The following is a 16467-nucleotide window of genomic DNA, read 5'->3' as shown; positions in this document are numbered from 1 at the left end:
ACTGGTGGAGTTGTGAATAGGCTAACAAACCTCTACAGATTGCTTCAGGGCTTGGTTCCAATGCACAGGAGCACAAGAGTCTGAGAGAGAGAGGTGGATTCAGTCTGATCCATCACAGGCACTGACCTCCCCACCACTGAAAGCCTCTCCACCAAGCTGTATCTCAAGAAGTCGGAGATATCAGATCAAATCAGATCAGATCCGAATCAATTTATTGACCAAGTATGTACACATACAAGGAATTTGACTTGTAATAAATGATCATTTAACTTGACTTGTAATAAATGATCACTTAATAAATGATAACTTATAATAAATGATCCCCAGATCTAGTCCAAGCCCCCTTCTTGCTGCGACTATTGGCCAGAAGCCTGAAGTCTCACATCACACTGTTCAGCAAACAGCTACTTTACTACAACAGTCTGCGTCTTGAACAGACCTGCACAACCCTAATGCTACCTCTGCAATGGAACACTACGGATCATCTTTTGCAATACATGGACCTGTTTTCTAACGTGTTTAGCACTAATGTCTTGTTTTTGGCTCATTTTTTCATTGTAAATTAAGTGTAATGTATGTATAATTTCTGTATAATTTCTGTTTTTGAGCATTCTCTGAGTCCATGTGCTTGCGGTGCTGTTGCAAACCAAAGAAGATTTTTTTTCCAAAAATAAACTTTATTCAGAATAAAATATATATACAAAAGAAAAGGTCATGGGTTATGGGGAGAAGGCAAGAGAATGGGGTTGAGAGGGAAAGGTAGATCAGCCATGATTGAATGGCGGAGTCGACGATGGGCCAAATGGGCTAATTATCCACATATCACATGAACATGAAGAAAAACTGCAAAAATGCTTCAGTCATTCGCAGCGTCTATACATTCATTAATGTCATACTCAGTAGTTTAACCAAAACAAACTACCATTGCCACTCACGTGGCCCCCTGGGGTGATATCCATTTCCGAGTTTGAGGGGTGTCCCACCAAACTCTGCCCCTCAATATTCAGTGGAAGGACCTTGGACGATAGTCCTCCCCTATGGAGCCTTGCCATTGGATGCACAAGCTTCAGTGAGTTCCTCAGCACGTACTCCTGCAATCTGGAATGGGCCAATCTGCAACATTCCCCAACTGACATCTTGCTCTGCTGGGAGGCCAATGGGTCTTTCACTATGTTGATGGTCTTCCAGTAGCATTTGATATCCTTCTCCAAATGTGTCCCTGGGAATGGCCCATAAAACAAAGAGTCCTCTGATACGGAGTTGTTCAGAATGAACCGCGATAAGGACCCTTACATCATTCTCCAGACCACCAAGCCAAGTGCACTTGGACATGTACATCATTAGAAAAGATTCAGAGGGATATGGGTCAAATTTGGGTAAATGGGACTAGCTTAGATGCGGCATCTTGGTGGACATGGGCGAATTGGGCCGAAGGGTCAGTTTCCGTGCTGTCAGAATCTGTGACCTGTACAACATCATATTTGTGCAAATTACAAAAAAACTGGACAGTAAATGTCAGCTACAATTTCTTAACTGGGATGGCTATGGAACTGTGTGAGACTTGGCCATCGGGAATTATTGATGTGGAGACCACAGCAAATTGAATTAGAGAATTTCCTACCTAACATCAAGTATCGTTTGATCTTAGAATTAAAGATGAATAGATTATTATTGAGGCACATGACAAAGAAAGTCCTTCTAAACATTCCTTTGAAGTTCCATAGAACTGGCTAAATGTTGAAAACCTTTCAACCTCCTCGCAACATGCACCAAACACACAAAGCTCAGGAACTGGTCATATAACATCTTTAATTTAACAATTCAAGAACTCATTTGCAGCACATCTGAGATCAAAGAAAGGGTCAGGCTTCTGCAAATAAATCAACTACGGTATTAGTAATAGGAGTAACAACAAACAAAAGAAATACATTTCAAATCAAGAGTTACAACAAAATATTTATAGACGTGTAGCTGGAATGAAGTGGAACTATTTGTTATGGACCCAATCTAATAAGCGTCTGAAACCATCCACCCCCTCCTTCCTGTAACTCTCAGTCAGGAAGGGCCACAGTCTTGTCAATGAGCATTACCATCCAAGCTTACTGAAGTGTATCAGACCTTCATTGCTGATGCAAGCAATGTTCAGTCCCTAACTACCTTCATCAACTATCTGTATCATCAACCCAGAAGGCATGTAGGTTTTGTCAAAATCAATAAAATAAGTATTTTTTTGTGTGTTTGAAGACTTTGGCTTTGATCTTTCAGAGCAACATAAATCAGAAATCCAAGCCATCTTGTTCAACAACAGTTAACTGTATTCACTTTGCTCAGAAGTGGATTATGTTGCTGTGGGTTAGAGGCATTATCTAATTTGCGATACATTGACTGCTATTATATAGTCACCCGTTACAGTCCACTACCCATCTGGAGAATGGAAAATATTACCTTGGTTTTATTACAACTTTTGTGTCAGAATAAAATTGCCAGCAGCAGTACTGAGCCACAAAACTGACCATGCAAACTCCATTAGGTTTACATTGTGGCCAATGCAATCATTAGAAGATATCAGTTCAATGGAGTAACCATTACACAAACTCCCTACAATTGTAATTTAAACGCAGCACAGAGCAAAGCAATCTCCGTCCCAGAAACTTCATCGCTTCAGTGTATTCTAGCGTACATGTAAAGTTTAGTTTAGTTTAATTTAGGGACAATACTGAAACAGGCCCTTCGGCCTACCGAGTCCACGCTGACCAGTGACCCCCGCACTTTAACACAATCCTACACACACTAGGGACAATTTACAATTTTACTTAAGCCAATTAACCTACAAACCTGTACGTGTTTGGAGTGTGGGAGGAAACCGGATCAACCGGAGAAAACTGACATGGTCATGGGGGCAACGTACAAACTCCGTGCAGACAGCACCCATAGTCAGGATCAAACCCAGGCCTCCTGCGGTGAAAGGCAGCAACTATACCGCTGCACAATAGTGCCACCCGGTACAGATACGTTAGTGTTCTTGTAACTTTACCTTTGTTTTGAGGACACCTGATTTCAATAGGAATGCTCATTTTGGGCTGCTGGAATATGTGCAAAGTGATGCAAGGGCTTCGAATGGAAGGAATGCAATTGTAGGTCTGGCTGCCTCTGGATATTGAGCCCCATGTAACAGTCCCACAAACACTTGAAGGGTGTACTGCTCAAAGTGAACACATGATATTTGTGTAAATAGAATATATTGACTTGATAACACTACGAATGTAAAGGAAGACACAAGGAAGACACACACCCTATATATATTGTAATGAATAAGACCTTAGTAAGTGCACTGTTACTGTAGATATCAAAGCCAATTCAATGAAATAGTTTTCTCTGAAACCTCTAGAGGCAACAGTCATTACACAGGGCCATAAGATAATAGGTAGGCTGCGTATCCCCTTGGGCCAGTTACACACTTCAGCAAGATCACGGAATGACCTACGACCTAGCTCTGTACACCTGCCTTTTCTCCATATGTCTTAATATGTCCTGATTAACGCAAGTCTAGCAATCTTGGGCTTAAATTTAAAAATTAGCCTGACATCGATTGCCTGTTGTGGAAGAGAATTCATAATTCCTCCCGAAGCAAACAGTAGATGCTGGAGAAGTCCAGAGACTAGCAGACGGTGGATATCTGTATTTAAATAATGTATCATGTGTGAAGTTTGGATGTGTAATTGCTTGTCTATTATAAACAGTCGCCTTACATTTGCCCCATAAGGGGAAGATTTCACAGCAGTGGAAGCCGCAGCACAACTCAAAACGTTTCCTACTTAAATCAGCTCTGTAATATAAACAAGACACAGACTGTATATTAAGACACAAAACCTGCTGAGAGTGCAGACTGCAAATTCACAGCTCAACATAAACTCAACATACAGTACACACCATCTGCCTTCGCCTTGTTGAAGCTACGTTGGAAATGATAAAACTAGGAGGATTACTGCAAAGGGCACTGTCCTAATCGACAGAAACAGTGTGACTCAGCAAACAAAACAACAGCATCACAATACCACAGAGAAACACACATCATCTGGGACTGTCTTCTCCATACATCCATTCAGAGGAATATACTGCAGAAATTTCAGCCACCTGTTCATATCTTAAGGATATCCAGCTCTGCGTCCCTTTTCACAACTAACAAAGAGACACAAGAAGCAGAATCTGAGAAGTATTTGTGAGTGCATTATGTGTATCCGACAGGGTCAAAATAGTCCAGTCCCCTACCTGAGTCTTTCAATCTACTATTCAGTCTTGAATCCCTTCAGGGCAAAGCCATTAAATAAATCTCATTGAGAATACCTCAACAAAATGTTACAATCCCATTCAATGTAGAAAACCAGATTCCAAAGCCTTCACCATTTTTCAATGGAGCAAATCAAAGGTTATTGAAACAAGCCTGTACGCACAATGTTTGCTGATTGTCCTTGGACTTTTAAAATCACATTTTCTTCCATTTCACATCCACTAAACAAATCTACACAATGACTCAACGGCGATTTATGTCTCCAGAATTGTATCCTAACATCAATATCGCTCAGCAGGCAGTGAAGAAAGCAAATGGCATGTTAGCCTTCAAAACGAGAAGATTTGAGTATAGGAGTAAAGAGGTCCTTCTGCAGTTGTACAGGGCCCTGGTGAGACCACATCTGGAATATTGTGTGCAGTTTTGGTCTCCTAATTTGAGGAAGGACATCCTTTCTACTGAGGCAGCACAGCGTAGGTTCATGAGGTTAAATCCCCTTGATGGCGGAACTGTTACATGAGGAAAGATTGGAAAGACTGGGCTTGTATTCACTGGAATTTAGAAGGATGAGAAGGTATCTTATAGAAATTATAAAAGGACTGGACAAGCTAGATGCAGAAAAAATTGTTCCCAATGATGGGGTAGTGCAGAACCAGGGGCGACAGTCTAAGGATATATGGGAATGGGAGGCCAACTGAGATGAGAAAAAACTTTTTCACCCAGAGAGTTGTGAATTTATGGAATTCTCTGCCACAGAAGGCAGTAAAGGCCAATTGACTGGATTAATTTAAAAGAGATAGAGCTCTGGGGGCTAGTGGAATTAAGGTATATGGGGAAAAGGCAGGCACGGGTTACTGATTGTGGATGATCAGCCATGATCACAATGAATGGTTGTGCTAGCTCGAAGGGCCAAATGGCCAACTACTGCACCTATTTTCTATGTTTTTATGTTTCAAAACAATGTGCTTTCAAACTGGTCAAAATATTTTATTGTAATCATTGCTATGTTGAAATTATTATCAGGATGAAGCCTTTCTTCAGAAACCTTTCCTTCGAAAATCATTCTGTCTAAACCATTCAAAAGAATGGTTCCAGGCGCTCCTTTTAAAATCAACATGCTGCTTCGTGATAACAGTATTCTTTGATGCACGGTAGGCTTCCATTGTATGCCATTGATAATCATCCCTATCTCTGTTTAATTCCTTCTACTGCTGCGTACAACATACTGCATTCAGGTAATCTGCCAGGCATTTAGTCAGTCGAGATTCATAACTTAGTAAAGTCAAAAGCCATTATTCCGTGTCCCTGTAACAAACTTTGCTCCCTTCTCACTGGTCTGATACTTTGTTAAGTGTGAATCACATCCTATAGTGCTTGGCCATCCTATTCAATCTTAAGATAGACACAAAATGCTTGAGTAACTCAGCGGGACAGGCAGAATCTCCGGAGAGAAGGAATGGGTGACGTTTCGGGTCGAGCCCTTTCTTGAGTCTGAAGAATGGTCGCGACTTGAAATATCTCCCAGTTCTTCTCTCCAAAGGTGCTGCCTGTCCCACTGAATTATTCCAGCAATTTGTGTCTATCTTCAATGTAAACCAGCATCTGAAGTTCCTTCCTACACTATTCAATCTTAAGATCAGTATTAACCCAACTAAGATCTAATCCTGAACTTCATCTTTGTGTCATAGCTCATCTAACGCCACTGTAGGTATCAATCACACATTTTCCCTATAGGACGATGCTTCTTGTTTCTCCTCATGGCCTTTAACTGTTCCAAAGCTTCATTAATCTTATACCAAACCTTGACCAGCCATCGCCACCCCACACAAGAATTTCCTGCACACCAATTTCCTGACCACCAACGATGGGAATATTGAAATCCATCCGTCATGTTTTATCATGATCTCTCCACTTTAGTCCACCACAAATTAACACAGCTTTCCTTACACCCAGAAAATTCTAGGTTGCAGTTTTTCTGTCAATCTACTAATATTCAGTTTGAAATGTGAAAGAATATCAGATTCATAGAGTTTAATTGACTTGAAATACATCCCTAAGTCAATGGTGCTAAAAGCTTTACAATCTGCACTGGTCACCTGGACTAACCTCTGTGTGACTCCACACCATCAAGATGATTGACTCTTAACTACCCTTTGAAATGAACCAATAAACCACTCAGTTCAGGATCAGTCAGAGATGGACAGCAAAGGACTGACGATGTGTGTATTTCCAGACTTCCCTCCAGAAAATTAATCGACTGCAACTGAGTGAATATCACTGAAGGCAAGAGTTATTAACAAAGATATTTAACAGAGTTTACATGGTGTAAAAATAGGCACTGTTAGACTGATATTATCTCATCATTTGACTGTTAATTGGAGCCTCATTTGATGTCACGAATTACTGGAAAATCAGTTAGCCTGTAATCTGTTTAATTCTCTTTTGGGTCCTATACTGGCGAGCATTAGCTGCCCTGCTAACTGCTAGTGGCAAGTACATTTCTCGTTGCTGATGTGTGAGTGTCTGCATTGTAAGATAAATGACATAATCACTGCAAATATAATGAATGATAACAAGTAAACAGTTGATTATATTTTGGCACAAGAATTTGGAATGCCTATACGCAGTGCACAAAATCTTTCCATCACTGTTTTGATCTCCTGCAGCCCAGAGATGTCAATATTGTATGTTTGTTGTAAGGATTTAAATTTGAACACGGGCTAGGGAATTTGTTGTGGGATAAGAATATGTGGAACACTATATTGAAATATAACTTGGCTATGTGGTCTCTATCAGTGCTCTAAACATGAGCCTCTTGACATCTGGCTGACTGCGGCACTTGTGGCAACTTGCCAACTCTGATCTGTCAAATGAAGAAGAATGCAGATGCAGGAGTGCGCGACGAGGAGAATTGTGGAAGAAGCAGAAGTGATCTTCAATAGAAGGCAAAATACCTTTAACAAAACAAATATCCCATCCCAGTGTACTCTCTGACAGCTGATAAATGGGATTGCTGGTAATAGTCCATGGGCAGCACGGTGGCACAGCAGTAGAGTCGCTGCCTTACAGCGCCAGAGACCCGGGTTCAATCCTGACTACAGATGCTGCCGATATAGAGTTTGTATGTTCTCCCTGTGACTGCGTGGGTTTTCCTCAGGTGCTACAGATTTTACAGGAGAGGTGCCAGAAGACTGGAGGGTGGCAAATGTTGCGCCTCGTTTCAAGAAGGGCTGCAGAGAAAATGCTGGAAACTAAAGGCCGGTGAGCTTAGCATCTGTAGTTGGAAAGTTACCAGAGAGTATTCTGAGGGATAGGTTGTACATGCATTTGGATGGGCAAGGGCTGATTAGGGATAATCAGCATGGTTTTGTTGTGGGAGGTCGTGTCTCACAAACCTGATTGATTTTATTTGAGGACGTGACCAAAAAGGTCGATGACGGCAGAGTTGTTGATGTTGTGTACATGGATTTTAGTAAAGAATTCGACAAGGTTCCGCATGGTAGGCTGCTCTGGCAGGTTATATAGCATGGGATCCAAGGAGAGATAGCTGAATGGATAGCAAATTGGCTCCATGGAAGGAAGGGTGATGGTGGAAGGTTGTTTCTCGGACTGGAGGCCTGTGACTACTGGTATGCCTCAGGGTTCGGTGTTGGGCCCGTTGCTGTTTGTCATCTACATCAATGATTTGGATGAGAGCATACAGGACAAGATTAGCAAATTTGCTGATGATACAAAAGTGAGTGATTTTGGAAATATTGAAGATGGTTGTGAAAGATTGCAGCATGATGTGGATCAATTGGCCAGGTTGATTCCATTGATGGAATTTAATACAGAGAAGTGTGAGGTGTTCCATTTTGGGATGTCGATCAAGGGCAGGACTTACACAGTAAATGGTAGACCTCTGGGTAGTGTTGTAGAGCAGAGGGATCTGGGCGTACAGGTGCATGGTTCCTTGAAGGTCGAGTCGCAGGTAGATAAGGTGGTCAAAAGGGCTTTTGGCACTTTGGCATTCATCAGTCAGAGTATTTAGAAATTGGGAGGTCATTTTGCAGTTGTATTAGACGTTGGTGAGACCGCATTTAGAATATTGTATTCAGTTCTGGGCACCATGTTATAGGAAAGATATTGTCAAGCTTGAAAGGGTTCAACAACGATTTACGAGGATGTTGCCGGGATTAGATGGTGTGAGTTTTCGGGAGAGGTTGAGTAGGCTGGACCTTTATTCCATGGAGCGCAGGAGGATGAGGGGGGATCTTACAGAGGTGTACAAAATCATGAGAGGAATAGATTGGGTAGATGCACAGAGTCTCTTGCCCAGAATTGGTGATTCGAGGACCAGAGGACATTGGTTCAAGGTGAAGGGGAAAAGATTGAATAGGAATCCAAGCGGTAACTTTTTCACACAAAGGGTGGTGGGTGTATGGAACAAGCTACCAGTGGAGATAGCAGAGGCTGGGACTATCTAATCATTTCAGAGACAGTGAGGCAGATACATGAATAGGACAGGTTTGGGGGAATATGGACCAAGCGCAGGCCAGTGGGACTAGTATAGCTTGGACATTGTTGGCCGATGAGTGCGGTTGAAAAGCCTGTTTCCAAACTATCACTCTATGACATATGCTCTCTAGTTTTGGACATTTCCACCCTGGGAAAAAAATTCTGACTGTCTACCTCATCCATGCCTCTTATAATTTTATATACTTCTATCAAGTCTCCCCTCAACCTGTGACATGTCAGACAAAATAAACCAAGTCTTTCCAACCTCTCCCCTTAGCTGAAACCTCCTTATCCAGGCAGCATTCTGGTAAGCCTCCTCTGCACCCTCTCCACAGTTTCCACATCTTTCCTGTAGTGAGTCGACCAGTACTGCACACAATATTCCAAATGTGGCCTAATCAATGTCCTATAGAGCTGCATCATGACTTCCCGACTCTTATATTTAATGTCCCTAGCAATGAAGGCAAGCATTTCATACACCTTCTTAACTGCTACACCGGTGTATCATCTATACTGAAGTATCAAGCTCAGTTTGGTAACAACTCTGCCCCAAATTCAAAATTGCAAAGTTGTGGGTGTAACCCAGTCCAATACACAGACCAACCTCCTCTGAATTGACTCCATCCTCCAGCACACTTCATGCTGCCATAGGAAAGCAGCCAACATAATCAAGGACCATTCGTACAGCGGCCATTTCCACTTCTGCCCTCTTCCATCGTGCAGAAGAAACAAATGCTTGAAAGAGGTTACCATCAGATTCAGGTACATCTTCTTCACTGCTATTATTAGTCTAATGAATGGTCCTCCTATAAGTTATGGTATAGTCATGATCTTCCAAACTACCTTATTTCAGACCCTGTACTTTCTCTGTAACTGCAATGCTATAATTCTGGAACACTATATTCTTCCCTCTGGTATACTTGCCTTTATATTACGTGCTATACTTGTGTTGAGCTTGATTGTACTCATGTATGGTATGATTTAACTGGATAGGGCTCAAACAAAGATGTTCATTCTATCCTCTCACGTGTAACAATAATAAACCAACACCAATACCATTAACACATTGATGAAAGAAGCATTCATCATGTTTTTAACAATTATTTGCTGATTCAACAATAAATTATGTCCAACAATATAAAATGGTACTTCTTTGACTTCAAATTCATAGAATGTCAAGAGGCATTCACTGATTGTTAGCTGTCAGCATTATGTATTGCAAGTATAAATGCATAGCATTGTGTCAATCTCTATGTAACATTTTAGCATCTAGAAATGTTATCCATTCGTCTTTACTCAGTATCAATATTTTTTCTATCTTACACTGCAACTCTCTTTATTTATAATGATGGTTTCCTTGTGTCACAGTTGGCTGTCACATGACTCTATTCATTGAAGACCTTGTCTTTTATGAATGATATAGCTGAAATCCAACAGCATATTTTCTTATCAAACCATCAGTTGCTTGACAAACTGCCAGCAAGTCTCATTTAGTTGCTGTTACTATAGCACGTTAAAAGCTTCATGTTAAAATCTGTGCCACCTATTCTGATGGTACATATGTTCAGTGCACAAATGAGCTGTAAAAGCAGTGACCTATCACCCACCCTCAGCACCATGGCCACTGATGAGGTATAATGATGCATTCACTCAAATGTTTGTCCTTTTTACTTTCCTTTCTGTATCTCACCTTCTGTTGTTCTATTAAAACTGAAGAATTTGGGAGTGGTTTAACATCAAGGAAAAGATTCTAACACCACATCCAGTGTCTGCTCTTTATGTCTGGGACTTGACAGAATGCACTGAATACCTACATATTCACTGGGTGCTTCACAACCAATTCTGATCTTGTCTTGGTCTCCATTGTGAATGCATTGTAAAAGGAATCCGATTATAGCCCTGACATCCCCGTTACTCGGGGACCAATTCCACCCTCGTTCACTGTTGATTTTTATATCTTGTAGATATATTTCTATATCTACATCTTGAGAAAATGCAACCGTTTTAAAAACACCCATGATAACAAAGCAGTCTGTAAACTAACGTCAAAAAGAACAGGATAGAAACAGGAAATAGTAATATAAAAATCTCCAAATCAATAATTGAAATTAATCTGAGCTGACCATAGATATGGAAACGTTATGCCTGATAAGAAGAACAAAAATACCAAATAAACAAAAGTTAAAAAGCAAAAACAAAATCTGCAAATGCTGCAAATCTGATATATGGAGAGGGAAACGGAAAGGTCATCAACCTAAAACATTAATTTTGTAGACACAAGAGACTGCCGATGCTGTATTTTTGAATAATAAAACTAAAGAGCTGGAGAAATGGAGTAGATCAGGCAGCAGCAATGGAAGGAAATGGACAGATGAGGTTTTGGGTCAAGACCCAAATTTCATTAGGGCATAAGTAATAGGAGCAGAATTAGGCCATTCGGCTCATCAAGTCTACTCCGTCATTCAATCATGGCTGATCTATAGGGCCTGTCCCACTTTACAATTTTTTCGAGGACTGCGAACGTCAGTGGCTGATGCCCGTAGTCGCCTTAAAAACCGTCAAGTAATATGACACTCTGCGTCACCGTCACGTCAAGCTACGACACTCCACGTCACCTGCATTCACAACACAAGGTTACACCGAAGTATAATAATCACATTGGAAATGAACTTATCTACAATAAATCTAAGGACCTATAACTTTTAATGGATCAGTCGGCGTTTTATATACCCGCGTCACCAGCCGTCACCCACAGGACAGCATACGTCAGCGTGTGACAGGGCGCATGACATGATAAGGTACCCGGATGTCGCCTGAAGATTTTGAACATTCCAAAATCCAGGGGCGACAGGGATTCACCCCATGTCACGCCGCGTCATGCAACGGCCATGCCGCGACAACCCCTTTTCAGGCTGTCGCCGAAAATGTCACCAAAGTGGGACAGGCCCTTATCTCTCCCTCCTAACCCCATTCTCTTGCCTTCTCCCCATAACCCCTGATACCCATACTAATCACAAATCTATTTATCTCTGCCTTAAAAATATCAATTGACAGCCTCCACAGCCTTCTGTGGCAAATAATTCCACAGATTCACCACTCTCTGATTAAAGAAATTCCTTCTCATCTTCTCCCCAAAGGAAAATCCTTTAATTCTGAGGCTATGATCTCTAGTCCTAGACTCTCTCATTAGTGGAAATATCCTCTTCACATCCACTCTATCCAAGCCTTTTACAATTCGGTACATTCTTCTAAACTCCAGCAAGTAGAGGCCCACTGCTGTCAAACGCAAATCATAAGTTAACCCATTCATTCCTGGAATCATTTTTGTTCCCTCCATATTAATTCTGTTTCTCTGTCTATAAATGCTGCCTGAAAAGGTAGTGTTTCCAGCATTTACTATTTTATAGCAAAAGTGTTTGCCAACCTAATACAGTAACTATAAACAACAATGGGTAACATGGCAATAACAACACCTATTAATATGTCTCTGAATTATATTCCAAGTTCTACAAAACTAAAATTATGAATATAACATGCATGTAATTTGGAAATGGTCAGAAGATCGAATATAGTAAAGGATTATTAAGAAATAATGATGGAATCATACAAAGACCATTTGTTTCCTTAATGCGTTTTGTCTGGAATTATATTTTACAGAAAGTTACAATGGCTCTAAATATTTTCAGTGATTACTTGGTGAATCTAATGAAGAATACAACCTATTTTTCTTACAATTAAAACACAATGTACTTGTGCTATAACTCCAGGATAAGCACTCAACTAAGAAAACCAAGCCCAAAACTAAATATTATCTAACTACTGTAAATACACCAAACGTACAATAAATGACTCCATATGGAAAAAAAAAACAAAACAGCCACCTACATATTAATTAGCTCTTTAAAAAAAACTAACCCTGTAGATGCAAGTATATCATTGGGGTTATCAAGTGGGCACCTCCCTTCATTGGTGTTTCATTGAGTTAGGCCCACTCCCAGAACAACAATCCCCCCCCCCCCCCCCCCACACACACACCCACACACCCCAACTAAATAAAGGAAGCTGCATTGATAAAGAATCCTTGTTGCACTCTCTTAATTTGCTTCACAGAACAGTTATCCCTTTGCATAAGTAATTCAAGGTGCTTAAAGTTAAAATGGAAGTTTATTGGTTGTGTAATTAAAACAAATGTACACAATGCGTAGTAAACTTCTTTGTACTTGCACATATACAAAAAATGATTGCTTAATAATGTCCAAAGAATCAGCATTACCAACAATGGAAGGAATGCACAACATTTTCATTAACAGTCCATCGTGCATTAGGATAAAGCAAAGATTGCAGACACATCCTGCTCTTTACTGGTTTATTCTATAGTTTGTCATCTATTCCTAAACTGTATATTTTTGCAATCTCCACAGAAATCCATAACCATGGTTTACGACCTGGCTCTAGAAATAGAATTGATGATTACAACCTGCCACTGACAAACTACTGGCTGGTGCGTGCAGTTCCAAATTTTGATTTTACTGCTATTTATAGATTAATTATTAGTGCAGTCTTTCAATTCAGCTCTCACTAATTCACTGCTGCTTTGAACAAAATTGTGTGGAAAAATACTTAAAGGCCAATGGACAAGTGCAATTGCTTTAATAAAGTTATAGCCAGCTCACTATTGCAAATTGATTATTTTCAGTCATTGAAACAGAAGGGCCTGGTTGTATTCTGATGGCAAAGGCCACATGGTTTGTACGGAGGCAATGCAGAGTGATAGTTGTCTCACTGTCATAGAGCGACAACAATGAGACACGACATCAAGTCAAGTATCAAGTATCCTTTATTGTCATTCAGACTTTTCAGTCTGAACGAAATTTCGTGCCTTGCAGTCATAACATAGAATAAAACAACAAAACACACAATAAACACAGTTTAACATCCACCACAGTGAGTCTACCAGACACCTCCTCACTATGATGGAAGGCAAAAGTCTTAAAGTCCATGTCTCTTCCCTCCTTGTTCTCCCTCTGCGCTGAGGCGATTCAGGCCTCCGATGTTGTGACCCCGCCGGGTGATGGTAAGCAAGTTCCACGGCTGAATCCGAGCTCCGCGAACGGGCCGGTTCAAACTCCGCAGCCCGGGGCGGTTGAAGCTGCCGAAGCTGCCACCCTCCAGTCCAGTGGACGAAGCTGTTGTTGTGGGAGCTCCGGAAAAACAGGTCACCAACCTGTGACCTGCGAGTTCCCGACGATGTTGTCCACTGGGCCCGTGGCCGAGCCTCCGAGGCTCCGAAGTCGGGTCGCCACCGCCACAGTCCCAAAGTCGGGTCCACAGCTTCAACTGGCCACCAAAGCCTCCGGAGCCTCGACGTTGGTCCCAGTTGAAGGCCGCCAGCTCCGCCATTAGGCCTCAGCGCAGACGGAGACGGGGGATAAATTAAGAAAAGGTCGCATCCCCCTGAAGGAAGAGGCCAAAAACATGTTTCTCCAACCCCCCCCCCCCTTCCCCCCCCCCCCCACACACACATACACAACTTAAATAAACTAAATTTAACTAAAACAGGACAAAAGGGAAAAAAAAAAAAACAGACTGACTGCAGGCGAACCACAGCTGTTAGGGCAGCGCCACCACTTCCGGATTAGATTCTGTATGTAAGGGCGGCCCGGTGGCGCAGAGGAAGAGTTGCTGCCTTACAGCGCCAGAGACACTGGCTCGATTCTGACCACAGGTGCTGTATGTATGAAGTTTGTATGTTCTCCCCGTGACCTGCATGGGTTTTCTCCGGGTGCTCCGGTTTCTTTCCACACTCCAAGGACGTACAGGTTTGCAGGCTAATTGGCTTGGTATAGTTGTAAATTGTCCCCAGTGTGTGTAGGAGAGTGTTAGTGTACAGGGATCATTGGTCTGTGCAGACTCAGGGGACTGAAGGGCCTGTTTCTTTGTTGTATTACTAAAATTAAAACTAAAAACTAAATATACAGTGCTGGTACCTAATTCTATTCTCACTCTCTGCCCTTCCACTCTCTCTGAAGGCATTAACTTCCTCCAGCTAAACATTGGCAAGTCCAAAGTTACTAGCTTTGTACTTTATTTTCTATCTGATGATTATATTTATTCTCGCTGGCCAAAGTAATATTATGAAGATATTAAGATGGACAACAAAGAGCCTTGACCAACATATAGCCTTTAAAGAGGATATTAATGTGAATTGACAATTTCAAAGTTTAAGGCTCAACAACTAAAGATATTCTCAATAGTCATAGACCCAGAATCCTAAAGAGATAGTCATAGAATTATACAGCACAGAAACTGGACATTTGGCCCAACTCATCCCTGCTGAGCAAGATGTCACATCTAAGCTAATCCTATTTACCCACATCTGGTCCATATCGCACTAAACCTTGTAATAAGGCACAGTTTTGTATTGTTTAGTTTAGAGATACAACTTGGAAACAGGCCCTTCAGCCCACAGAGTCTGCACCGACCAGCAATACCCGCACATTAACACCATCCTATACACACTAGGCCCAATTTACATTTATACCAAGCCAATTAACCTACAAACCTGTACGTGTTTGGAGTGTGGGAGGAAACCGAAGATCTCAGAGAAAACTCACGCAGTCACGGGGAGAACGTACAAACTCCGTACAGACAGTACCTATAGTTGGGATTGAACCAGGGTCAGCAGCGCTGTAAGTGCTGCAACTCTACCGCTGCACCACTGTGCCGCACCAGTTCTGGAGTAATTCAGTGAGTCAGGTAGCTGTTCTGGTGAACATAAATAGGTGATGTTTCGGATCGGGACCCTTCTTCAGCAAACTCCCTTTCAACCTTCCCTATCCATGAACCTGTTCAAATGTCTGTAAATGTTCTTATTGTACTTGCCTTAATTACTTCATCTGGAAGCTCAGTCCATAAACACAACACCCTCTGTGGGGAAAAGTTGCTCAGGTTCCTATTAGAAGATTCCTTCTCCTCTCAATGTAAATCTATGGCCTTTAACTCTTCAATCCCCTAATCTGGGTAAAAGACTCATTGACATTCACCCAATCAATTCCCTCCATGATTTTATACACCTCTGTAAAATCACTCCTCAACCTCCAGTGCTCCAAGTAATAAAGCCCTAGCCTGCTCTATAGCTCACGACCTCGAGTCAGTAGGCATGGAACAGCAGTGGGTGGCAGAAGTATTATGAAGCCATGAGAAATGCCTTCTTTATGACACTTGGTAAAATAAAACTTTTTTGACCAAGGGGCTTCCAGCAACACCTTTCTGAACCACTCTTTAGTCAGAGGGTGGTGAATCTGTGGAATTCTTTCCCACATAGGCGGCAAAGTCAGTGGATATATTTAAGGCAGATAGATTCTTCATTAGTACGGGTGTCAGGGGTTATGGGGAGAAGGAGGGATAATGGGGTTTGGAGGGAGAGAAAGATCAGCCATGATTGAATGACGGAGTAGACTTGATGGGCTGAACGGCCTAATTCTACTCCTATCACATATGATCTTGTGATCATATGACGAAGACCCTTGTAGGACAAATACTATGCAGCAGTGCAGGTTTGATAGCTTTCCAATTAGAGCATACCAATTCCCAAACCAGCCTTAGAAAGGTATTGGGTCCATTCCTAACGTAACCCAGATATTTTGTTTTAGGCTGAAACAAAAGACAATTTCAAGCACCTG

The 16467-nt window shown here is 41.6% G+C and overlaps 1 protein-coding gene across 4 annotated transcripts in view; it reads right to left on the bottom strand.

Moving 5' to 3' along the window:
- Nucleotides 1-16467, bottom strand: part of hs3st5 (heparan sulfate-glucosamine 3-sulfotransferase 5) — a 266197-nt gene that overhangs the window by 184881 nt on the left and 64849 nt on the right. The window lies entirely within an intron of this gene.

Source organism: Amblyraja radiata, chromosome 5 (assembly GCF_010909765.2).
Source record: "Amblyraja radiata isolate CabotCenter1 chromosome 5, sAmbRad1.1.pri, whole genome shotgun sequence".
NCBI lineage: Eukaryota > Metazoa > Chordata > Chondrichthyes > Rajiformes > Rajidae > Amblyraja > Amblyraja radiata.
Note: the sequence above shows the minus strand (reverse complement) of the source record. Positions and strands in the feature narration are given on the sequence as shown.